The 25,083-nt window shown below is 61.1% G+C and overlaps 1 long non-coding RNA gene across 1 annotated transcript; it reads left to right on the top strand.

The window, feature by feature from the left end:
* Window positions 1–6,414: 6,414 nt before the first annotated feature.
* On the top strand, window positions 6,415–17,344 carry LOC118497896. The gene is made up of 3 exons (XR_004900411.1): window positions 6,415–6,645; window positions 7,531–7,595; window positions 16,787–17,344. It is a non-coding gene; the product is annotated as an uncharacterized LOC118497896 (long non-coding RNA).
* The last annotated feature ends 7,739 nt before the right edge of the window (window positions 17,345–25,083 follow it).

Genomic DNA, 25,083 nt, shown 5'->3' on the forward strand with positions numbered 1-25,083 from the left:
ATTGAGGGAATGACCTACTTTCTCATAAACTCGCCCCACCTCCACCTTTGGGCTCCTGGTCAGTCCCTCCCCACCTTTCTCCCTCACCAAACTGCCCGGTCCTTCTCCCCCAGCCCCGTGTCACACACCTTAGGGCCTGACCACGAAGCATTTGATGCCTGACGGATACCATCCCGACGGGCCCAGGCTCAACAAGAGCCCGCCTCGGCATCTTGGGGGTCTCACGCTGCCCCCACCGCCGGGGATCTCCTCGAGGAGGGGCACGCTCCCTCCCGGCACCGCCTTCTCGCTGCTCCCCTCTCTCCATTCCTCGCCTGGTCTGCGTGGAGGGGCCTTACGGGACGGTGGGAAGAGCTCAGGACCCCTGAGTAAAACGCTCCGAGGCAGGCTCATCGAGTCCTGCAACCTAGACAAGCTGTACCCCCTCGGGCCTGGGGTCACCAGGCGGCCTCTCCTGCTGTGGGGTGTCCACTCTGCCTCCGCCCCCAGAGCAGGCACACTGGGGTCCCAGCCCCCGGACCCCGGGATGGGCCTCCACAGGGTGACCAGGTTAAAGTGAGCTCGTCGGGGTGGGCCTCACCCAAAGTGACTGGTGTGCTCATGAGAAGGAGAGCCTGGGACGAAGAAACAGACACAGTGAGGAAGAGATGTGAGGACACGGGGGGCAAGCGGCCGCCTGCAAGCCCAGGGGAGAGTCCTGGGCTGGGGTCCCCCCTCCAGACCCCTCGGAGGGAAGCGACCCCACGCCTGGATGTCAGACTTCCGGCCTCCAGAACCGCGTGGCACCCGGCACGTGGCACTTTGTCACAGCAGCCCGAGGACACGGACTCGCCCGTGCTCTGAGTTCCTGAAAGGCGATGACCACGTGGCGGTTGTGCGTGGAGGGCGAGGGCCAGTGACTCACCGTGCCGTGAGCAACCACTGGGCGCACAGGGGCCACGCCTAAGTGCCAGGGTGGGGACAGCGCGGCCACCTTGTGTCAGGACCTTTATTTGCTTCCTCTACTCCCTTGGCCCCCCTTCGAGTGGAGCCCACCTCCGAGACCACTGCAGTCCTCGCGAGTCCTGGTGAGTCACTGAGCACGCAGTAGGTGCACAAGGAATGCCTACAGAACAGGTTCACTGTGGATCTGTAACAGCGGCAAAGCGTCCAGCGGACGAGCCTGCACGCGGGGGGCTGAGTACTGTCTAGTGGTCAGCAACGTCCAGAGGAGCCAGTCACAGTCTGGGCCCCGAGCGGCCTCATCTATTTCTCGCCACATCTGTCTGGCCCGTCTCGCTCTGTGGGGTCTCTGTGGGGTGCGGGGTGTCGCGCCCTAAGTCAAGGCATCTCCTGGGCTGTCACGACCTCGTCCCTCCGGGCACGGGTGCAGAGCTGGGCTTTGGAGAGGGTTTTGAAGGGAAGTTACGTTTTCTGGGTGTAGCCAGAGGAAGTGTGCAGAATCTTAATCCCAATAACCCTGAAGGCGTGTTACACGGACTTTTTGAGGGCTCTGCTTTAGTCTTCAGTAGGGAAGTAAGGGACGGAGGGAAGGAGGGAGGGAGGGAGGGAGGGAGGGACCCCCCAACGTATTTGGGGCAAAAGCAGGCCCTTGCAGTGCGTGGACGTCAAGTGACGCTGGGCAGGGGTTTCAGCACGCAGAGGGTACGGATGCCAAGCACACACATCGGAATGCCGTCTTCCCCTGCAAACAGTGAATGATTACAGACGCCAAGAGTCTCAGGGAAAATACGCTGGGCACGTGGCTTTTGTTCGCCTTTGGGCCACTTTCCTTTGCTCCTGCGGGGCCCAAAGACACCGGCATGGACGTGCGGCTGGCCGAGGCACCCCAACCCCAGCCCGTACGTGCGGACGTGTTTTCAAGTGCCAGGGGACAGGCTCCAGGTTCGGCCCACACACACTTACGGAGGGGCTGGAACACGCCAGGTGCCGTGGGAATGCACGAGGGGCCCCTCAGGAAAGAAGGGGACAATCTCCCCGGACCCCTGAGTTGCATGACAATAGGTGGTGCCTTAGGGCCTGCCAGGCACGGTGCTCAGCTGGGGGGGGTGGGGTGCGGGGCAGGAGAGAGCAGGGGAACAGCCCATCCCTAACCCCTGAGGCGATCGATCACAAATTCCTGAGGCAGAGAGGTCACAGGGCCCCTATCTTCTCTTTCCTTCTCACGGCAGTCTAGAGCGGGGCAGATCGCCACACCCATTTTATGGATGTGGCAACCGCGGCGGGAAGGTCAGTGCCTTCCCCATAAAACTTCTGGGCGCCAAAGGTCACGGTCGGTCGGCGGAGAGAAAAGGCAGCCTGCGGAACAGGAGAAGATGTTCTCAAAAAGTACACGTGGTAAGGGGTTCACATCCAGACTATGGAAGGGACCCCAATGAATCCGGAAAAAAAAAAACAACCCAAGCCTAATTAAAAAAGGGGCAAAAGCTTTGACTAGGTGTTTCTCCAACGAGGATAAACAGACACACGACAGGCTCATGAAAAGATGCTGCACGTTACTAGTAATTAGAAAAATGCAAATCTAGCCACGATGCGTTATCACTGCCCACCAGGCAGGCTGGCTAGCTCTCAAAAGGGAAAGGCCAGCCCTGGCCGGGGGAGCTCAGTGGATTGGGTGCCGGTCCGCAAGCCAGGGGTCACGGGTTCAGCTCCTGGTCGGGGCACGTTCCTGGGTTGTGGGCCACATCCCCAGTGGGGGGGGGGGGTGAGGGGCAACCACACATTGATGTTCCTCTCCTCTCTCCCTCCCTTCTTCTTTCTGGAAATACATAAAATCTTTAAAAAGCGAGAGAAAGAAAAAACCAAGTGCTGGTGAAGATGTGGAAAAGCGGACCCCTGTGCACTGTTGGTGGGACGTGGAACGGACACGGACAACAGTGTGGTGAGTGTGGGGGGGGTGGAGGCAGAAGAGGGTAGAGTGGGGATAAATAGTCATGGAAAAAGTACAATAAAAATCAATTTAAAATACTTTAAAGGCTTTTTTAGGAAGGCGACTTCATTACCTTCCGGTTGTGGCTTGCATGGCAGTGCCGGCACAAAGGTGGTCGTTTCCGGCCTCCCGAGACCGAGGTTAGGACCTGGGAGGGAGGGGATCCTGCGTGCTGGTGCGGGGACCGGAGCGTTCTGGGGGGCAGGGCGTTCCTTCCCAAACGGAGTCTACAGACACAGTACCGTCCTCACGCCCATTCCCCTCCGTGAGGCCCACAGCAGCCGCAGAGCGGGCGGGGCGGGCCGTGTCACGCCCCTTTCACATGGGTTTAGACCAGGGCTTCTCCACTGGCGCACGGCTGACATTCGAGGCAGGAGGACTCGTTGTCGTGGGGGCTGTCCTGTGCCCCGTGGGATGTTCAGCAGCACCCTGACTTCTAACCACCAGATGCCAGCAGCACCCGCCCACCCCCCAGCTGTGGCAACCAGCATCTCCACAGACGCTGCCGGCCGTCCCCTGGGAGGAAGCACCGCCTTGCTGGAGAAGCACTGATTCACGGGGTCTGTGCCAAGGTCGCGCAGGGTCTGCGTGGAAACCGGACCTTCTTATTCCGCGTCTCCACTCCTCCCTGCTGCCGAGTTATCCTGCACTTGAGGTCCCTGGAGACTCACCCCCACCCTTCTCTGCCACGTCCCATGGCCTGGAGCAGAGCATCCAGGGAACATCACTGGCCTCACGGGCCTCTGGCTCCAGGTGGTTGGTTGGGCCAGTGGGAGGCACAGGTGAGGGAGCGGGGCAGAGGAAAGGGGTGGGAGTATTCAGCCCCCCTTCCCTGCCTCCCTCCCTGCACAGGGGCTCTGAGGGGGCCTCAGCCAGCCAGGCCCTGGCGGCACCAGTGCCTCCCTCTCCCCAGGGAGGCACGGGAGTGGGGGCGGGCCCAGGCTCAGGGCAAGAACTCAAACTCAGCACTCAGTGCGCTGCAGCCGTGCACAAGACCTGGCCTTCCAGCAAGCTTCCCGCCGCCTGCCACCCGCCGCATGTGCCCTCCTCCCCCCCAAACCCTCTAATCCCGGGTCACTAATGCTCTTGCGCTGGACCTCTCCCCGCCTCGGGCCGAGTTATTTCTGTCCCGTCTTATCCCCGCCCCCGGGGAACAGGGATTCAGGAAGGAAAAAGAAAGGCATTGTATTTCATCCTATACACATGGACATGGAATTACATGAGGGGACACCCCCCAAAATCAGAATTTATTTATTGAAAATTGTGTATTCATTCTTACATGTTTAAACGTCAGTCACCTTTGAAGTACTACTCTCCATCTGATAAAAAATACACCTATCGAAATGTTTTTGCACTGCTCCGAACAGTTTTGAACTCAACAATTTTGATGGGTTTTAGTGCTTCTGCTGCTGCGTTGCACCTCTCCCATAGCAAACATTTCCTTTTGAGGACTGTTTTCATCCAGGAAACGAAACAAAAGTCACTAAGGGTGAGATGCGGTGAGTATGGGGGCGGGGGGGGGGGCACTGGGGGAAAGGTCGTGCATTCTTGGTCAAAAACTGTTAACACTCAGTGTGGTGTGGGCAGGTGAGTCGTGAAATGGACACACGTGTTGTCTTCCAGAGAAACTGACGCCCAAGGCAGCCCCTCACAGCCACACCAGCTGGCGCACTGATACAGATGGGCCCCGGAACACGCACCTAGTGGGGGGGGGGGAGCCTGTCCTACAGGGGCCCGCCCTCCAGGAGAGCATTCCGGGGTGTTTTTGGTCCCCCCTCCTACTGTGTTTTTCCCATTTTCCTTCAGTACTTGGGTACAACATTTATTAAAGTAGCTCTTAAACTTTTTTTTAGAACTTTCCTGGACTGTCCATCACGGGATCCCTTGCAACCATGCTTTGCACGTGACCGGCATCCAGCAGACGTCTGCCGAATGAACGGATGCCCCCGACACCCCGGTACCGCCAGGGGCTGTGACGCAAGGGTCCTCCTGGAGGCACCGGCTTGTCTGGGAGAAGCTCCCGGCCGCCTCAGAGCTCCGTGGTCACAAACTAATAGCTTCATAACAACTGCTCCTTGATATGGGTTTAAACTGGGTGCATTCCACTGACAGCATGCATTTTATTTTAAAATGAAACGGTATTAAATTAACTAGGGCAGTGCTCTACACGTCATATTTTTTAACCGCTTGTTTTGGAGAAACCGTAACCCACTTAAAATACTAATCATCAACCGCTGCTCCTGCACGTAGAGGCTTCTCGATTGTTCAGCAATTATTCTTCTAAAAGCGCACATTTTGACACCTGCAGGCAGAATTTACTTTCAGGGCCTCCCACGACACTCCTCACTTTAGATCTTTTTTTCCCCCCTCCTTCGGTCTTTTCGCTTTCCTAGCGCAGGGCGGCACAGAATAAACCAAAAATGCTTTGCCTGCTAACTTTCAATGAAATGCAAAGCCGGGGCCGAACAGAACGCAATGATTTGCAAGTGCCCGGTCCAGATTCGGCTGCTTGAGCATCGCGGCGATGCGCCAGTGCTTCTCACGCGTGAACTGCGCCCACTCCTACGGTCTGCCTCCTGCACCCCTCCAATCCCGGTGCCTGCCATCGGGGCTCCAGCCGGTGTGGGCACTGGACACACCGGGGAAGCAGTATGCATGTCAAAGTTAACCTCCCCCGGTAAACTCCTCCCTCCAGAGCCATCAGCGAGGGGACAGAACCACGTGACTAGTGGTCCACCTGCAGGGGTTTCCTCCCGTGGTTCGTGATCAAGCCAAACCGAAGAATACAATAAAAGCCCATTGGAGCTGGTGGAGCCTCTGGAGAGGCGCCGGTGGGCGGGGTCTCCGCGGGACGGGCCCCCCCGGTGGGCGGGGCCTGGCGGGGCCCCGGGAAACCGCCGCTCCCGCGGCCCGCCGGCTCCCTGGCCGCCCCGCGCACTGGCGCGCGGGTGCTTTGGAGTTCCGCGAGCACCGCGGCGGCGACAGGACGAGGCCGGGAGGCCGCCGTTGGCGCCGGTCCGCGCCGCGCACACGGCATTGGTTGCTGCCATCCGTTTCGGACGTGCCGTTTCCGCGCCTCTCGTACCCCGTGTTCTCTCCGTCCCTCACCTCCACCGCCGGCACCGGCCGGTCGCCGCACGCGCAGCCCCACGCCCGCTCGTCCGCCTCGGCCCGGCCCTCGCGGCCGGACCCTTGCCGCCGCCGCCGCCGCCGCCACCCGGCCTCGGACTGACGCGAGCCGGAGACGGGCGCAGGAGCGAGCGAGGGACACGGACCCGCGCGGGGCTGGGAAGCGGGAGAGCGTTAGGGCACGTGACGGCGCGTTGGCCAATGGCAGGGCGCCTGGCGGGAGGCGGGGCGGGGCCTCCGGGAGAGCGGGGAGGGCCGCACGGGAGCCGCGGCCCGGGGCGGGGAGGGAGGTGAGGGGAGGGGCGGCCCGGGGAAGGGGTGGGGCGGCCCGGGGGAGGGGCGGAGAGACGCCGCCGCCGCCGCCACCGCCGCCGCCGCCGCCGCGGCTGCCGCAGCCTCTGGGAACCTGGAAAAGGGGAAGCGCGAGCGAGCGAACGGCTCAGTCCCCGGGCGGCGGCGGCGGCGGCGGCGGCGGCGGCGGCGGCCGGGGCGGGGGCGCTGCTGCTGCTGCTGCGGGGGGCCGGCGGCGGGGGCGGCGGCGGTGACGGCCCGCACCAGCCATGCCGAATAAAACCAAGAAGGAGAAAGTGAGTCGGGGCCCGGGCCACGAGACGGACCGGCGGGAAGGGACGGGGAAAGGGGCCGCGCGGGGGGGCGGCGGGGAACTGCCCGGGAGCGGGGCGCGGCGGGACTCGGGGTTCTGTGCCCGGACCCCCGGCGCCGGGGTCCGGAGGGCTCTGGGGGCGCCTCTCTGCCCGCTCTCGGGGTGGGGGCGGGGGTGGTTCTCGCCGGGCGGGAGGTGCTCGGGCCGGGCCGGGGGTCCCGGCGGCCGGCGTGGGCGTGAGGGGACAGGTGCGGCGGCGGGGGTGGCTGACCCGGCCTCGCAGACCCGGGCAGGGGCTTCGGGGTGGGGGCTGCAGCCGCCTCGGAGGGACGCGGGCGGGGAGCGAGCGGACTCGGCTTAATGCTTAGGAGGGTTTGCTCTCCCGAGGGCCGCCCTGGGGCTCCGAAACACTCTTATTCGGGGTGACGGCGGCGATGGCTGCGTGTGTGTTGCGTTTTCACTGGGCGCGGGGGGCGGGGGGGAGAATGTTTCCGCCTCAGGTGGAGCTCTGGAGCGCTTCGGTGTCACCCCAGAAATCCCCGCTCACGGGGCTTAGCTGGGAGCGAAGAAAGGTGTGCACCCTTCAAAATGCTGACAGTGCTGTATGAATTTGGGTTGGTCTGTTTCTGCTTAAAGTTTTCAACCCCAGATACGTAAAACGGGAAATCCGAATTTGAGTGGCCAGGAGGGTGGCGTCGCAATACAGTAGAGTACAGCTGCCTAAGCAATATGGTGGAGAATTTCTTGATGGTATTAATTAAAACCATCAGGAGTCCTTGTTAAATCGGTTGTAAAACTGCGTTTTGATTTATCTGTTGTTTAGCAACCTCAACTTTGGGAAGCCTAATTAATTCTTGATGTTTCCCAGGAAGTACCAAAAGCAGGAAAAAGTGGGAAAAGTTCAAAGAAGGACAAGACGGAATAGAGCCAGAGGTAAGTATTCTCCAATACTCAAAATGTTCTGCTTTTTCGTGAGCAGCTTCGAACGCAGGGCAGAAACACCAGGGCCGACAAAATGTATGGTTTTGTCATGTTTCCTGTACGAGGTTTTTTCCCTAATGTCTTGCGTCACTCTCACTTTTAGTTATTCTGGTTTTCACTATTCTGCTTTGGGTAAACACGAGCGTTGTTGCGGCAGCGGCGCCTCTCCGTGCCGCCGGTGTTTTCAGACTCCCTCCCCTCCCCTCAAAGGGAGCAGCTGGGCGGCTCGCCGCTGGAGTTACCCGGGTTCCTTTCCGCTCTCATCCTGCCCCGTCCTTTGCAGGCGCCGGGTCCTTCTTCCGGCGGCTCGTGCTCCGGCCACCCCCTTGCTGTGCTGGGTGCTGCTGGTTTCCTGGGTCGGCTCCCTGGTGCGTGGTCCCCTGAGCCTCTGTCCCCCATAGTGTCTGTACGCATGGGTTTACCTGGTTTGGGCATTTTCATACAGTTTCCAGTCTTTCACATTTTCTTTCTGTCTGTACTGGCCAGTTCTGACTCCTCTTGCTTCGTGACGTAGGGCTCGTAACGGGACAGCTAGAATGCGGGGTGAGGACTGCGGCTGCCCAGCGGGGCTGACGTGGCCCCTGACACAGCTGTGCTTTGGGAGCACGTGCAGAGCCAGCCCCCCGCTTTGCCTTCTCGCCCCAGGCAGAGCTCGCAGGCGCTCTGGTCGTGCGCAGAGCGGGGGCTGCCCGGTGTCGCGGTGTCGGGCTCTCCAGAGCTGGGTCATGGGTCCCGCAAATCTGTCGCCCTCCCCAAAGCCAGAAGCAGAAACCCAGAAGGGCTCCTTCACAGCCAGTAGTCAGGGGCTGTTTGTGCCCAGCCTCTCTCCGCCCCTTTCTTTACGGCAGACAGTCAAGTTCTACAGTGGCATTCTTGCGTGCGACTTGCCCACTTCCCTGTCACTCTCTTGACCAAACGGACTCACGTGAAGCTCAGTCCCTCTGGGAGGATGTCCGCTCTCTGTTTCTCTTTGCTGGTTTGCTGGTCTCCTGCTGAGACTGCAGAGGCTCCCTAGCGCGCCCGGATCGCTCACGGCCAGACTCCGTCCGCTCACTGTTCTCGTCGGGAAGGCGTATCGATGGGTTTGGTTCATTCGTGCCTCTTCTGGTGGTGAGAACCCACCTGGCTGTGAGGACGGCCGGTGTGAAGCTCGAACCTGAAACACCCATCAGTAACTGGAAGGCACCCAAACCGCCTATGTCTCAGATGCGTGTGGTTAAGGGGCACTGGGTGCCCGACTGTCAGTCGCTGAGGACCCTCGGGGTGGGGCCTGCGGCGTGGATGCGAGGCCCAGCTGTCTGTGTTTTTCCTGGTGCCGCGGTCCAAGGGCCGGAGCTACAGAGCTGGACGTCACCCTGCAAACCCCGACCCGCGGGGCCCTCCGCTACTTCCTCCTGAGGGTGCCCGAAGCGACCTGGCAGCCTCGGCGTGGCGCAGGCGGGTGGCTGTGTCGGTTCCTCTGCAGGAATACAGATGGAGGCCTGAGTTCATCTGAACTTGGAGTCGAGCCTTACTTTTTTTTCTTTTTTTTAAAGATTTTATTTATTTTTAGAGAGGGAAGCGAGGGAGAAAGAGAGAGAGAAACATCAGTGTGCGGTTGCTGGGGGCCATGGCCTGCAACCCAGGCATGTGCCCTGACTGGGAATCGAACCTGCGATGCCTGGTTCGCAGCCCGAGCTCAATCCACTGAGCTACACCAGCCAGGGCGAGCCTTGCTTTTTTATTGCTGTTCCCTCCGTCTTCGTCTTGGGTCTTCATGTCGAGCTCTGCCCACTCAGCAAATGAGGTTGACCCGAGCTGGTGAACCAGGCCGTGGCTGCACGCTCTTCCCCTCCCGTCTCTCAGGGTCCCTGGGACCTGGGCATGGGCACCTGGACGTGCACACTGGTTTGCCGTCCCCATGCTGCTTTTCGTGTGGCGCCCCCTTCCCGGCCAGCCTTCGCTCAGCCACCCCGTGAGCGCACGCGCCTCCGTCAGGGCGGTTCCCACGCTCGGCTGCACAGGCCGAGATGCGCAGACACTGCCTGGCGTGGCCGGCTCTGGGTGTCATCGCCACAGAGAAGGTGTCCCAGAACGTGGCCTGCCTGCGGCCACCTTAGCACACGGCTCCAAGTGTGGGCTGCCCCGTTGGCTGTGAGCTGGCCTGGCCACACAGAGGATATAGGCGGCGGCGTGCGCTGCACGGTGCTCTGGGTTCAGACGAGGACCGGCTGCCTGTCGGGTTTCGGGAAGGAAGGACGTCTGGGGGCAGAGGGCGAGGGAGTGGAGCGGCGTGGGGTGAGTGTCTCGGCCCCGAGTTCGGACGAGGAGACCGTTAGCTCCCAGCGCCCAAAATCCGCGACCTGACCCCTGGCCCTGTTTCCTCGTCTCTAAAGCGATGTGGACAGTTTCAGATTTGGCTATTTGTAACTCCGTGGGACAGACGAGGGGTGGGCCCCCCGAAAGAAGTTTTCCCTGCAGTATGTCTGGCAGGATTTACCTTCCGGTATGACAAAATACTGGTCACGGTTTTTGCCTTTTCCTTGGAAAGGAAACCTAGAAGTTTCCTGGAAACTTCTGCTCCTTGAATAATGTGTGTTGGTGCTTCTTCTTTTCCTTTCCTCCAAGTAGAATGTTCACCCACACGCGTCCTGGAAACAAAAGTTCCTGCCCAGTCCCTACTGCCGGTTTATTTCATGGCGCACTTTTCAGGGGCGAGGCCGCAAGTGGGCCGACGGGCCACTTGGAGAGGGACACTCTGGAGGGACGGACAGAGGGAGCTCGTCTCGGAGCTGCCGTTCTTGGTGTGACACTCACATCGGTGGAAGCACGCCCGGGGGCATCTCGTGGGTATTTAGAATCTTAGTCAGTTGCTCGGCGAGCCCTAAAGGCCATCTGGGGGGCCGGGCCAGGCCAGGCAGCGGCGGTTTTGTGTTGTAGCTCCTGCGCTGAGTCCGCAGTGGTCCGTGTTAAGCCCGTGCAAGGTCGTTCAGGAGTCGGCCTCTGGTTGTGCCTTTTGCGTGTCCTGCCTCGGCTTGGTGTTTGTTTGAAAGTCTCTACAGCAGCTCGGACACAGTATGTGTTGCTGTAAAGGAAGCTGAACAATCTGTTCTCCATCTTGGTGGCTCCTTTTGACACCTACCTTTAGGAATAACTTCTCTCCCTCGGTGTGTAACCCACCCCCTTACGTGTCCCTGCCGCTGCCCCGCCGCACCCCTCACCCTCGAGTCTAAGACAAGGAGCCGGGCTTGCTTAGGGACAGGGCAGGTGGAGGTTAGAACAGGAATGGTGAAAATATTGATTAACTCATCTAATAACAACAACGCCCATTACATGGCAACATAAATCACACGCTAATGAAAAATATCCTTTCAAGAAAATCTGTTTGACTTTCTAGTTACTGTCCCCGCAGCCAGAGTTTTGGTCGGTTGGAAGGGGACAGGAAAGTCGTTTTGATGGCGGGTGTGTTTCTGGGGTGGCACCCGTGATGAGCACCCCGGAAAGGGGAGTCCCCGACTCCCTGCACCCGGAGCACCGAGAGCCGCTCCGTAGGCCCCAGCCTGGACTCGGGCTTCTGCTGGGGGCCCCCCTCGGCACATCCCCCACGGTCCTCTTCCCAGCTCTGCCCGTGCAGCCCTCGACCGGACTGCAGAGAGACTCAGAGGTGACCCAAAGGGATCCTGCTTTAATTTTTTTTTAAATTCTTGTGTAATTATTATGTAGGAAATGGAATTCTCCACTGTCAGTTGCCACCTTTTGGTTCACTCTCCCCCGAGGCTCCGTTGGAGAAAGATGAGGGGATCGGAAGGCATCGCTGTCGGGGGAGGAGGGCCAGGAGCCTGCCTCCCTGGGGCCAGTGGGGAGGCAGCTCTTCCACAGCTGTCCCCTTTCTAGCGCCCACTCCTGCCCTACTTACCAGCCAGGCTCTTGGTGGGCCCCGAGAGCCTCCTGTCGGATCCACTGCTCTGGGGGCAGGGGCCTCCCCGGGCGGCCCTGTGTTCTGGGGGGAGTTCGCCAGCATCCCCGGCCTCGCCCGGGAGAGGCCAGATGCCTCCCGGAGGGCAGAGTGGCCCGCTGTGGAGACCAGCGCCCCGGGAAGTCTCCTCCGACACGCACGTGCAGTACGTCCGCTCGCAGGCCCTGCCCGCCGGGCACGTGTGTCTGAGAGTAGCCCCCTCGCCCGGGGCAGCAGTGCTGGAGCACCCGGGGCCGCGGCACCGCCCCTGCGCAGTCTTCAGAGCCAGCGAGGGTCCCGAGAGCTTCGCCGAGTGGTCCGTGGCTGGCTGATAGGTTTCACAGTAGAAATTAAAACGGAAAGCGTTAGATTACTCGTGAATCCATCTAGAACGACGGCAGCACAGCCGTCACGCGTTAACACGAACTGCACGTTTTCGTGAGAAGCCATCACAGAAGCGCACCGAGAGCATGGCGGCAGAGCTCCGTTTTCCCAGACCCCCCCCCCGATGTCTGATTCAGCGGCCGGCAGCTGGCCCCCCAGGTCTGCTTCCGCGTTCAGGCCGTCCGGCCGCGTGCCGGCAGCCAGGGAGAGTGGACGTGACGGTGGGTGCCAAGGCAGCTTGTGTCTCAGTGTTGTCACACACCCGGCAGCCCCCCCGGGAAGGGCCTGAGGGACCCCGCTCTGAGGGCCGCCGGGGACCCTCTCCCGGGCCCCCGCACTCCTCCACTGAACCCCTCCATCCTTGCGGCTCCAGCTCATGTCCACTTGCCCTGAGGTTTAAGGAGGATTCCTGAGCCCATCGTGGGACCCACTTTTTCCATCTGTCACATTTAAGTATTGGCTCTGGTGACTGGCACTCGGACTGCCTGGGACCCCCCCCTTTGCCTGGGACCTGTCTCCCTGACTGGACGGGGCCCTTGAGGACCCTGGTCTAACTCGAGGCTTCTCTGCACTTGCCATTTTCCTCGGAGCCTGGCGTCAGGGAGCGTGCGGGGGCGGAGAGGCGCCCCCCTGCACCTAGGGGAGCTGGGGAGCTGGGGAGCCGGTCTGCCACCAGCATGAGTCACGGTGACATTTTCCTAAGTCACAGGGAAAATCCGTCTGAACGGTTCCGGCTGTAAAACGTCTCCAAGGTTCCCGAGAACACTGGGGGCCCCCCCAGCGCCAGGGGTGTCTGGTTCAGCACAACCCCACACGCGACTGTCTTGCATTTTCTCGCCTGCGCCTCGGTGTTGGTTCCGTGGCCGGCGGGCTTCCCGCTCGGGTCTGGGAGCAGCCTGTGCGGAAGTGCGGCTCCCCGGCCCCGAACACGCGCCTTCCCCGCTGCCGCCACCGGGGGGAGCCAGAGGACGCGCCGAGGACCTTGGTTTTCGCTTTGCCTTAAACGAGTGGGTTTTCAAAGGTGGGGTTACCCCTGGCTCTCAAGGAACGCTGCTCTGACCTCAGGCCGTGCTTCCCGCGGGATTCTCAAAGTACCTGAGCCCTGGGCCGCACGTGTCTGTTTAAATCAGTGAAGAGCACATTGAGTTTGGGAGTTCCGTTCCCCAGCCACAGCAGCCACATTTCCAGTCTCATCGGACCATCTCCCGCTTCACAGAAAGGTGGGGCAGACGGAGCTGCCTTCCGCCCCGGCAGTGTTTTCCAAGATACCTCCAGTGGGAGCACCTTGAATTGCGTTAGCTATCGCCTTTTAGTGTGAAGTGTCAAGTTTAAGGTTAAATTTAAAGGAGGGGAAGACGGATTGGTGAAGGGACGGAAGTGGACGAAGGGAGCAGAGGGAGGAAGGGGAGACGGGAGGGGAGGTCAGCGGCGAGATGGGAGGGAGGCCCTGTTCCCGCGTGGACTGGGACCCTCCTGGGCTCCCACGGCCTGACCCGTGGGTGGGGGGGCGGGGACCGCCACTCCCTTAGGAGGGGCCTGGAGACCCAGGGAAAGGGCCCTCCTGGGCTTCCTTTTTGGGCGTTTTATCTTCATTCATCACAACACACCTCGTTAAAACATGACATAGTACAGAAGTGTACCTCAGGCTCGGAACGTTCTCAGCTCAGCTCGTTTCTCCCCGTGCTTCTCTGCCGTCTCAGCAGCATGCCCCACTGTCCCCCTCCTCATGCCAGCCAGAGGTCCAGGAGGTCTCCCTGACCCCTCGGCCTCTCCCTCTGCATTTCCACTCTGTCGGCCAGCGCCTCGATTTCCCCCGGAATTCTCTGCCTTGTGTGGTGCTCTCCCATCGGCCGTGCTCGTCTCTTGTCCGGGCAGCTGTGGCTCCTCGGCTCCCCTGCCCCTCCAGCCCACGCCACACCGAGGCCTGCGCAGCCGGTCGGGAAGGAAGACGGGCCCCTGGCCGGCGTGGCCCCGTGGGCTGGGCGTTGTCCCGTAACCCAAAGGTGGCGGGTCGGGTTCCCAGTCAGGGCGCATCCCTGGCTTGTGGGTTTGACCCCCAGCCCCCGGTCTGGGTCCTGGGCACCTGCAGCCCCGACCCAGGCGTGTGTGGGAGGCAGCCGGTCGATGACGCACTCTCACACTGAAGTCTCTCTCTCCCCGCCCCTCTAAAAGCAATGAGAAAACGTCCCCAGGTGAGGACAGAGAGAAAAGGAAGATGTATTGGTGTCATTACCACACTCAGACCCTCTCCCTGAGCCTCAGGTTTCCCTTGAGGTCAAGGTCAGGTTCTCTAACCTGGGCTGGTGGCTCTGAGGGGTCTGCGGCCACTCCAGGCCCACCCCGTGCCTCCCTGTCTCCCCGCTGTGACCTGTGGCCATGCTGGGCCCTTGGCTCTTGGTGACACCCGCCTGGACATGGCTCCTCGAGCACACAGGTGCATGCGCACACTGCTGCCCTCCTGCAGGTCCTCACCCCCCCCCCCCCAGAGGGGCTTCCCTGACCTCGCAGGCCCCTCGGGCTGCCGCCGGGCATTGGGCAGCCTCGTGTTTCTCACGGAACTGGCAGCCCTCGCTGGGGGAAAGACACCCACCTCATCATCCTCACGTGAGCACAAGGTGACAGCCACGCTGGGTGCAGAGGGGAGGCGGACTCGGGGCCCCGGGCGCAGGGAGCCCCGGCTCCTTGCGAACAGAAGGGGGCGGGCGGCACAGCAGAACAGAGAGGGTGTCCGCGGGCTCCGGCCTGGCCCAGGGCCTGGGCGCTTGGCAGACGCCCTTTGGCTGGAGGCACTGGGGTGGGACACCGGGGGGGGGGGGGGGGGCCCAGGCCGTCTTTTCTGGAGGCCACTCTGCCTGCCCTGAGGGGGTGCACGCTCAGCAGGGCCCGTGGGCCGAGGCGGCGTGGCAGGAGCAGGGGGCCTGGGGAGGGCGTGGCTTCCTCGGACAGGTGCAGCCTGCAGCGGGCTGTGGGGACTGTGGGTCTCCTTTTCTGCTCCGTGGCTCGGCCGGGCCGCCGCTCGTGCTCGGCCGTTCTGTCGGGGGGCAGCGGGGGCCGCACGAGCTCTCCTCTGGCCTGTGGGCCGGGCGCCCACGAAGGCTGTCAGGTGGGCGGTGCTGGAGCCGACGTGTGCACTTCCATCTGCGGGACACTGGTGTGTGAAGCACTTACAACAGGCCGACTCCCGGGGGGCCGTTTGTGGCAGCTCGGTGAACCCACACACACCAGGCTTCTCTGAGGCCATCAGGAGAGCCGAGCAGAACGCTTCGGTGTGGGGAACCCCGAGGGGGGGGAGTTGTGGTCGGGGCTTTTGAGGAGGAAAGACCCAGGCTGTCGCGGTCAGGTGGGAAGTGGCAGGTGTCAGGGCCGGAGCCCGAGACAGCCCGTTGGGAGGAAGAAGCTGCAGGCTGTTGGGGGCGGGGGGCGGGCCCAGGAGGCCCTTGCTCCTGGTCAGACTCCCCTGCATGTGGCGCTCTGACATCCGGGAAAACCTCCCAGGCACGGTGCTCTTACAACCTTGTTAAAAGGTAGAGCAGCACTTTTCCTAGTGGAAATTCTGTTCAGTGATGAGAGTAAATAGCTAGAGGTCTGTCTGCATCGGCAGGCCCGCCCTCCTCGGCCCTGCAGGACTGGAGGGGGCTTGTGGGTTTTTGTTTCTGGGACAAGTCTGGCTCCCACGGAGCACGTGGGGTGGGTGCGAACTCCATTTCCCTGGGCAGACTGCAGGGCGGGGAGGGGGAGCGCCTGGGCTGCTCAGAGCACCTGGGTGGCCGACCGACGCCCACCGGAGCCGCTGCCTGCTGGCCCCGCCCCGCTCTGCTGCCGCACCCCCCGCGCTCACCCACCTCCGCCTGAGCACCTGCCCTGCTCCCCACCTCGAAAGCCGGCTGTGTGTCAAGGGACAGTCCAGGGGGCGCGCGGCCTGGGGACGAGCCCTGGGTCCGGAGCCCGAGAGGGAAGCTGGAGCGAGGGTTTCCCGAGGCTCAAGGGGCAGCGCTGCCCGGTAGCGGGCGCCGACCCCGGGGGCCAAGCGGTGGTCGGGGAGGGACACCCGTCGTCGTGGGTGCGGCGTCCGTCATCCGTCGGTGTCCTGCTGCTGCTGAGCCAGTGGCCGCAAACTTAGGGGCTGAAGAGAACAGAGACTTTTTATCTCACAGTTCTAGGGCTCAGAGACGGGGCGGAAATTAGGATGTCGGCATAACCAGTTCCTTCCAGAAGCTCTAGAGGAAAGAAAGTGCGTGTCCCTGCCTTTTCCAACTTCTAGAAGCTGCCCGCGCCCCGTGTCTCGGGGCCCCCTTCCTCCGTCTCCGCAGCCAGCAGTGTGGCGCGTGCGCGTCTCTGCCGACCCCCGCTTTGTCACCGCGCTGCCTTCTCCCGCCTCGTAAAGCCCTGCGTGGTCACGCGGGGTCCGCCCCGCCAGCCCAGGGCCGTGTGCCCTGGCGGGGTCTGCGCCTCCTCGCGTCTGCTGAGTCCGCTTTGCCAAGGGAGGCCCCGGGGACTGTACGTGGACATCCATGCAGGGTCGTCACCATCGGCCTATGCACACACACACACACACACACACGTGTGTCAGCCTGCATGGGAGACACCCAGAAGCCCAAAGGCAGACACAGGAACTCGGGTGTGACTGCGGGTGTGACTCCCAACAGCAAGCACTGCAAGCGGCGGTGGGGCCCCACGTCCAGAAACCACCGAACCCCGTGGTCCACAGTCGGGTGGAAAGGACGCCCCCAGAGTGAAACGTTCCTGTGTGTGTTGTCCGTGTTCTGAGTGTGCTGTCACGTCAGACCGCCTGACACGTGTGTTCTCGCTTGTCCTCCGCGAGCAGGTCCCCAGCAGGAAGAACAGCCTCATCGCGGTGCCGTCGGCGGTGTCCGCCAGGGTCAAAGCGCTGCCCCCTCAGCCCACGGCGAAGAAGGAAAAGCGGCAGAATTCCTCCAGGTTCAGCATCACCTATAACAGGGAACTTCAGAAACTACCGTCTCTGAAAGGTAACTTTTACTATTTGTCTTCTAAAGTGAAATTTTGCCTGTTTAGGGAGAAGGAGTAACGTTTCGACAGTTTATTAGCTTCTCTTACCTTTGCTGTGTGTTCGGTCTGTAGAATCCCCTTTTCTTCGTTACTGATGTTTCTCTTAGATTGAGTGCCGTTAACGCATTTACTCGGCTAATACTGTAAGCTCCAAGCCCGTTAAGGTAGAAATCTACCGTGAACGTATTATAGGTGTTACACACTCAGAAAAATAACAGGAAAGACTTAAAGGCCTCTCACATTAATTGTAATGCAGCTGGCCGATTGGTCTTTAAAGCAGTTCTTCTCTTCCACGTGTCTCGGAGCTGTGCGCCTCGGAGAGCCGCCACCCCGAGCAGAGCAGCCGGGAGAACTGGGGGGCGCCCTGGGCTTCCCTGGGGGTGCAGGGGTGCGGACTGGAACCTCAGGAACCGCAGCCCTTGGTGGAGTCACGGGTGACCACTCTACCCGGGGGCTTCCTGCTTGGGATGAGCCAGGAAACAGAGCTCCTCGCTTCGAATGTCCCCCAGAATGGCCCGGTTGCCCCTTTCCGCCTGAGGGTGCTTGGTCCCTAAAAGTGGTCCTCCAGGAGACTGTGAGATCGAAGTACGTAAGACTGTATTAAAGAAAATAGAGCGAGAACCCTGAAGTCAAATGTGAACCTCTGAAAAACTGTGTTTCCTGAAGCTAGCGTAATATATAAAGACAACGTCATATTTTTCATACCTCAAATGCATAATAAATGGGTCTTTTACAATTAACTTTTATTTCGGGTGAGCTCAGGAGCTCAGTGCGGATGCGTGGGGCAGGGGGGGGCAGGGGAGTGCAGGGGCGGCAGAAGGAGAGGAGGACGGAGGGAGGGAGGGCAGGGCTGGCCAGGGAGGGAGGGACTCGGCGGACTCTCACGGGCACTTCTGGCCCCTGGGTCTCTAGGAACCCACTCCGTGCCGTTCGCAGAGCTCGGGTCCGACTCGTGTGGGGTTTAGCGTCGTGTGAGACGAGGTGCGGGCCAGGTCGCCTGTGAGGAGCCGGCCCCTCCCAGACAGTCCGTGCCTTTCCGGTGCTGTTCGCCCGTCCGGCAGGCACTGTGCTGAGCTCCTGCAGCAACAGGCCCTGTTCTAGGTCCTGGGGCTGCAGCACTCAACAGAAACCAGGGCCTGCCCTGCTGGGGCCAGCATCCTGTCCCAGGGGGATGCGGCCAGTGAGCGAGGAAAGGAACGTGTTCCGTGACTCCGTGACGCCCTCTGGAGTCCGGCCGCAGGACACGGCCTGTCTCGGGTGGAGAAGCTGACCCATAGCCATTCTTGAGCTTGAGCCTTCTGCGGCTGCCCAGGCCCTGACACCCATCAGGGGCATCAGCCTGGCTCCTGCAGTTAGGGCCTGTGCCCGTCCCCAGGGCAGGAGGCAGAGGCCCAGGCCCGCAGGCCCTGCCCGGCTTCCTTCGCCCTCTCAAGGACTCGAGGCGCCACCCTCTTCCTGCAGGCCTCAGTTTGCGGCTCCCGACCCCCATTCCCCTCTCTTCACACCAGAAAGAGCAGCGTGCCGCCTGCCCCGCCTCCCGCCTCCTCCCCGCTCTGTCTCCCGGACAGCTGCCAGCCGCTCGGCCGCTCCCGTGGAGGCTGTGGACTGGGTCTCTCCTGCCGCTCCCTCGGGGACTGCTTTAGGGCCTCCAGCAGCTTCTCCGTTGGTTCTTTGGGGTGCTCCCCATCACCAGTTAGATCTGCACGTTACGACAGCCTCACCTCTTCGTTTCTGATTGTCCTGGCCCCTCTGGTCCCTTTCTCTCGAGTTGGCTGAGGATTCCATTGAGAGGCCTGTGCGGTGGCCAAGTGCACATGTTTGTCTGGTTCCTGGTTCTCGTGGAAGGACATGGTAGCCCGGTTTTTAACAACCATTTATTACCCCATCCCATGGGCACCCCAGGGTGTCAGCTGCCAATGAAAGGTCAGGTAGCACCCTGACCAGTGCGCCTCTGTTGGTCGGGTGTCGTCCCGCACGGCGGAAGGTTGCTGGCTCGATTCCCGGTCGGGGCGCGGGCCCGGGTCGTAGGGTACCCAGTCAGGACACGTGTATGAGGCAGTTTCGATGTGTCTCTCTCACATCAGTGTTCCTCTCCCCGCCTTTCTCCCTCCCTTCCCCCATCTCAAAATATAAATGAATTTAAAATATTTTTAAAAACTGTGCTGTGACGTAAATCATTTGTCCTCGTTGGTCACATCTTTGAGCCTCTCCTGAAGCTCGATCAAGGGACAGAGGCACAGGATCAAAGGCCGCGCGTTCCCAGGAGTGGGCCGTGCACGCTGTCCAGAGAGGGGCGCCGCCCCCCGCACTCCGCCCGGGGCGTGCGGAGTGCCTTCCGTGGCGCCTTCCCGGCCCCGGGTCACCCAGGGGCTTTCCCGGTCATTTGCTAAGCGGAAGAGAGTATTCCTACTTTCATTTATTTAACAGGCTGCTGAAATAAGTCAGAGAAACACAAATACCCAATGACTTTGCTTATACGTGGAATCTAAAACACAAAGCAGAAGCAGACTCACAGACACCGAGAACAAACCGATGTTGCGGAGGGGAGGGTGAGCAGGACAGGCGAGGTGGGTGGAAGGGAGCGAAAGGAACAGAATTCCAGCTGTGCAGTAAGTCAGTCACGGGCACGTACTGTCCGGCACAGGGAATGCAGCCAATAATATCATAGTAACTCTGTATGGTGATGGATAACTATTAGACTGTCTTTGTGATCATTTTGTAAGGCATAAAAACGTCAGATCCCAGCTGTACACCTGAAACTCACAGTACTGAATGTCAACTGTATTTCAGTAATTTTTTTTTAAGTAAGGCTGAATATAGTCTCCAAGCCCTGTTCGTTCAAAGGTTCTCTGGATTAGTCCCTTTGTTTAGCATTTCTGGTCTGGAAGCTGGAAGTGTTCGGCGTCGAACGGAGAGCCCTGGCCCGGTCGCTCCGTGGGTTGGAGGGCCGCTCCCACGCGCGGGGGTGACCGCTTTGATCCTCCCTCGGTCAGGGCTCGCGCAGACGCCAGTCAGTGAGCGCCCGGATGGGGGGACAGCCAGCCGGTGCTTCCCGCCCTCCCTCCCTCCTTAAAATCAACCAATCAATAGATAAATAAAAGTAAATGTTAGATGAAGAGAGCACTTTCTAAGGATGACTTATAGGATGAACAAAGTAACTGTGAATGGGAGACCCTGGGGCAGAAATTCAGTTGCGAAGTATTTGGCCTTTAGTGAAAGAAGTTGCCACATTGTCATTGGGAGAATTTACTGGAATTTTTAAAAGTTGGCTTTCAGGTGGCAGTTAAAATTTGTTTCTCCCCTCCCCCGCACCCCACCCCTCCCTGCCCGGCTTTGTGAACATACAGCGCTTCAGCCTCACTCAACACAACTTTTTTCCCGATACGCTCGGACGTTTTGCCGCCACGTGCACCGCCCTTCGGCCTACAAATGCGTGCTGCCGCTGCTCGGGGCACCGGGCCCTGCCGGTCGGCCGGGAGGGACCGCGGTACAGAGGCCTCCCCAGAGTGGAGCCGCCCCCACCGGTCTCGCCTTCCCTGGCCCAGGCGCGGCCCCTGTGGGGTTCTGGTCTCCGTGTCCTCTGACACAGCCATGAGAGGAAGCAGCCGGCGGTGATGGGGCAGGTGTCGGTTCCCCGCTGGCACCTGGGTTGTGCGGGGCCGGGGAGGTGGCCAGGACGACGCCAGGACCAAAGATGGCGCCCGTGCCCCAGGAGCAGGCGGACCCGGGCGGCCCTCCCTTCCGTGGCCCCAGCCCCTAGGCCGCACGGCCCGGCAGCTGGGGGGCAGAGGAGCCCCCGGGGCTGCTGTTGTGAGTCGGTGAGCGCTGGGCTCACGCCAGACAGCCGGAGCGCGGCCCCTGCAGGGCCCCTCCCGCCCACTCTCCTCGGGCCGCAAACCGGGCTGTTATTCCAGCGGTGGGTCTCGGGCCTCTGCTGGCCGTACTCTGCGAGACCCTCTGGGCAGGACCTGGGGTTTGGTTTCGACCGGCAGCTGCAGTCACGCACTGAATGTTGAGCTCGGGCCTTCCCCAGACTCACCCGCATCCCTCCCATCGGCTCGCTCCCTCCCTCCCCACCCCTGCCTCTTCACACACGTACACCTGGCTCCTGGGGTGGTCCCTTCGCCTGCCCGGCCCTCCAGGCCCCCCCAGGCCCCACAGGTCTGTGTTTCCCCGGCACCCCTCCTCCTGCAGAGGCAGCCCCCCCATCCTGCCGGTCCTGTCTCCGGCGTCTCCTGAACTGCCCTGACTCAGCCTGCCCTCCCTCTTTAACTTGTGGCAAGCTGTGCGTTGCACAGTATTTGTCACTGTAGCATTCCTAAGTGTGCAGGTCGGTGGCACTAACGACGTTTAAAATGCGGGGTGCCCGTCCCCGCTGTCCCTTCATCCCCTGGGCCCCTGGCAGCCACCCCCCGTCTCTGTGACTTCGGCTCCCCTCGTTCCCTCGTACGTGGGCCGTGCGGTGTGTGTCCTCTGTGACCGGCTTGCTTCGCCCGGCAGGATGCTTGCACGGCTCGCCCACGCTGCGGCGTCCGTCGGGGTCCCCGTCCTCCTTAAGGCTGAGGGACGTCCTCTGTGTGGACGGACCGCGGCGGGTCCCCCCGTCCGTCGGGGACACTGGGTCGCAGAGGGCTCCGCGCACGCTGCTTCCTCCCCACGCGGGTCACCGTTGCTGAAGCCTCCTCGCCCTGGGCAGAGGCCGCCCACACGTCTGTCCTGGCGCCCAGCCCAGCGCCTGCCAGGGCCCGGAAGCACGTTTGCCGAAGGGAGGAAGGGCGCTTCGGGCCTCCTGCCTGGTCTTTCCGCAGAACTGCTGCGGCGTCACCTCTCGCGGGACGGCCGGAGCCCACCCGGGGTCCCCGCCCCTGCCCCAGGCTCTCCTCGTGCCACGGGCTCGTCCCTGGGGGTGACGGGAAGGCACCGCGGCAGAGCACGCGTGCTCCGCACGCTCCGTGTGCGTTTCCCGCCTCCTCATCTCAGGCCGAGGGAGGGCGGTGGGGTCCTGTCTGGCCGGAGGGGTCCCCCATCCGTCTGGGGGACAGCAGCAGCCAGCCCAGGCCCCCGGCAGCTCTCGGGAAACCCCTGTGTCCACTCCACTGACCTCTGCCGCCCGCCTGGGGATCCGCCGGCCCACCCTTCCCAGTCACTCGCGCTGCTCACTCACATCAACAGGACAACAAACGTGTGTCCCTTTGTCCTTGCTGTTGGCAGCAGGAAGTCCCCTGGCACCCTTTGAACACCCCTGAATGCCAGGTATCTTTGATCTGCCTAAGGAGAAAGTCTATTTTAAACCCTGAGCAAAGCCAGGTTTTTTAGGTTAGACCCACACCTGATGAAACAGTGGGCGCGATCAGACAGTCTCCAGCTACAGCGGCGCCAGCTCTCCGGGTCCCGACACCGGTGTCTCCCCGCGAAACGACGTGGCCCGTCTCCACCGAGAGGCGGGCGATTGGGTCTAATTTGCCCGCAGAACGGCCTGGGGATGTGAAAACTACAGCCCTTGGCTGAGTTTAGAAATGTGGAAGTTTTATTCAGAAATGTTCCCTGGATATAAAATCAGTGGGAGGTATTTATAGGCCCCTTGCTCTTTTTTTTTTTTTTTTTTTTTTTAAGATTTTATTTATCAAGAAGGGGACATAAGGAGAAAAAGAGGGATCGATGGATGGGTTGCCTCTCGCGTGCCCCCAACCAGGGGCCAGGCCTGCAACCCAGGCGTGTGCCCTGACCCGGAATCAAACCAGCGACCTCTGGCTTCCTGGGAGGACGCCCGCCTGAGCCGTGCTGGCCAGGGCAGGCCCTTTGCTTTTAGATAAAGACCAGAGCGAAGGGACAGAGGGACCAGAGGATAAAGGAGAATTCCCTTCCAACCCTTGGTTTGGTGCCGCACAGAGGTGCTCCGTTTGCCGTGTCAGGTGGAGACACGCAGAACTGGCTCCGTGTTGCCCACGGTCCGTTCTGGAAGGCTCTCTGCCCTGAGCCCACGAGTGCCGTTCCTCGGAGTGAGCGCGAGCCCCCCCAGCATGCCGCAGCGGCGGGCAGGAGAGCAGCTGCTGTCCCTGACAGGTGGCGAGGCCACCGAAGGCAGGGGGGCCCGGCGCAGCGGTCCTGACCCGAGAGCGTGCCGGGGCCGGACTGGCCCGGGCGGGGTGGGCAGGGAGCGCCGCTCTGCGGGTGATGAGGTGGCGTGTTGTCTGAGTCCGGTGCTGCGGGGACGTCTAAGGATGACGAGGGGGTTCGCAGGGTCAGAACTGGGCATCGCTGCTTGACTCGCCCACTCGCCCAGCGGCGTTGGTCGTACGCTGCTGTGCGCGGCGCTGTTGGGGGCTGGGCTGGACGGGAGCCTCGCCCCAGGGGGGGCAGAAGAAAGCCTCCCAGAGGGCTCAGTCTGAGCCCAGAACCCTTCAGTGGCCCCCCGCACTCCACACGGCCGCTGCCGGCAGGATCTTCCTGCTTCCTGCGTCCCACCCGTCGGGGGTCAGGGCCGGAGTGACAGCGTGTGGCCAGACCGCAGCCGCGCTCACCTCAGCAGGGTCGTACACTCCCCCTGAGACATCTGCGTCTGTCTCCCAGCGAGTGGGGAGGCGGGGCGTGCCCACAAACCCTTTTCACAGGTGAGCAGGGACACCAGCCCCAGGGTGTCCAGGGCAGCCTCTCCCCAGGCAGGCGACACGAACTTGAGTCCCAGCACCAGTGACGCGCCTGCACGTGAGCCTCTCCCGGGCGGCGCTGCAAGCGCTTGCTTCTCCGGGGCGGCCTGGACCGTGGAAGCCAGCGGGGCACGTGGGCCCCACGCCGCGGGCACAGCCTGGCGGGCAACAGTCAAGCGGGCCCTAACGGGTCCTGTGGGGCAGGGAGCTGGCGCCCTCTCCCTTGCCGGTGTGGTGTGTCCCGCCTGACACAAGGCCAGCGTTCGTTTGTGCTTTTACACACGCGATCTCCTTCGTGTGTTGCAGCGGCCCTCCCGGGTCCTGGGTCCCGGGTCCCGGGTCCCGGGTCCCGGGTCCCCATCACAGCCCTCCCTGTTCTTCGCCTGCCCCTGCGAGGGGGCCTTCAGAAAGGGCGTCTCCTGCTGCAGCCTCACTGTGCAGCTTTTCAGGAGTCGTTACTTTTACTTTTCATGGAAGATTATATGCTTATTTTAGCAATACCAAAAATATGGAGAGGTTTCAGAAAGAAAAACCACTTGTAGCCGTGATACTCAACAGTGACTACTGTCGATATTGGGGGCGTATTTATTTATGATTGTACTATTTCTGCAAAATTACAGCTTTCCACTTGCATGGTCATTTTACAAAATTATAAATACTTTTGATGGACACGTGGTGTTCTCCTGTGTGGTATAACCCCTTTGAATTGAGGTCGTTTCTGATAGTTTAGAGTCATAAATAGAAACATAGTGCTGTTGAGGAGAAGAAAATACTCGGTGTTCCCCGAGGCGAAGGCTCGGACACCGAAACCCGCGCGGCGCTGCTGAGGCACGTTGGAGAGGACATGGATGAGTGCACACCTGTGTCCGTGGTCGGATCCGATCCGGAGGTTAATGTTGTTCAGGTGTCAGTGCTGCCCGGAGGGGTTTGCGGGCTCAGTCAGTGCGGTCCCCGTCAAAAATGTGGGTTTCTTTCCAGAAACAGGAAAGTCCGTCCTAAAATTCACATAGACTCGCAAGGGACCCTGATAGCCAAAGCCACCTTGAAAAGGAAAGTTGGAGGTTTTATACTTCCTGGTTTCAGAACTCACTGCAGAGCCACAGTAACCAAAACAGCATGGTATCGGGGTGAAGACAGACACGTGGAACGATGGAGCAGCACAGAGAGCCCAGAAGTAAACTCACGGTCGAATGGTCTTCAGCAAGGCTGCCCCCCGTATGCACAAGGACGGCCTCTTGGAGAAGTGGTTTGGGGAGACCTGGATGCTCACGTGCAAAAGAATAAAATCGGGCCTGACTTTACACCACACACAAAAAATGACTCAAAGGGGACAGAAGACCTAAATATAAGCGCCAAGACCACGAAATCTTACTGGAAAACATAGAGGTAAAGCTCTGTGGCGTCGGATTCGTCGGTGGCTTCTCAGATGTGACGCTGAAAGCACAGG

The sequence above is a fragment of the Phyllostomus discolor genome, chromosome 1 (assembly GCF_004126475.2).
Source record: "Phyllostomus discolor isolate MPI-MPIP mPhyDis1 chromosome 1, mPhyDis1.pri.v3, whole genome shotgun sequence".
In the NCBI taxonomy this organism is placed as follows: domain Eukaryota; kingdom Metazoa; phylum Chordata; class Mammalia; order Chiroptera; family Phyllostomidae; genus Phyllostomus; species Phyllostomus discolor.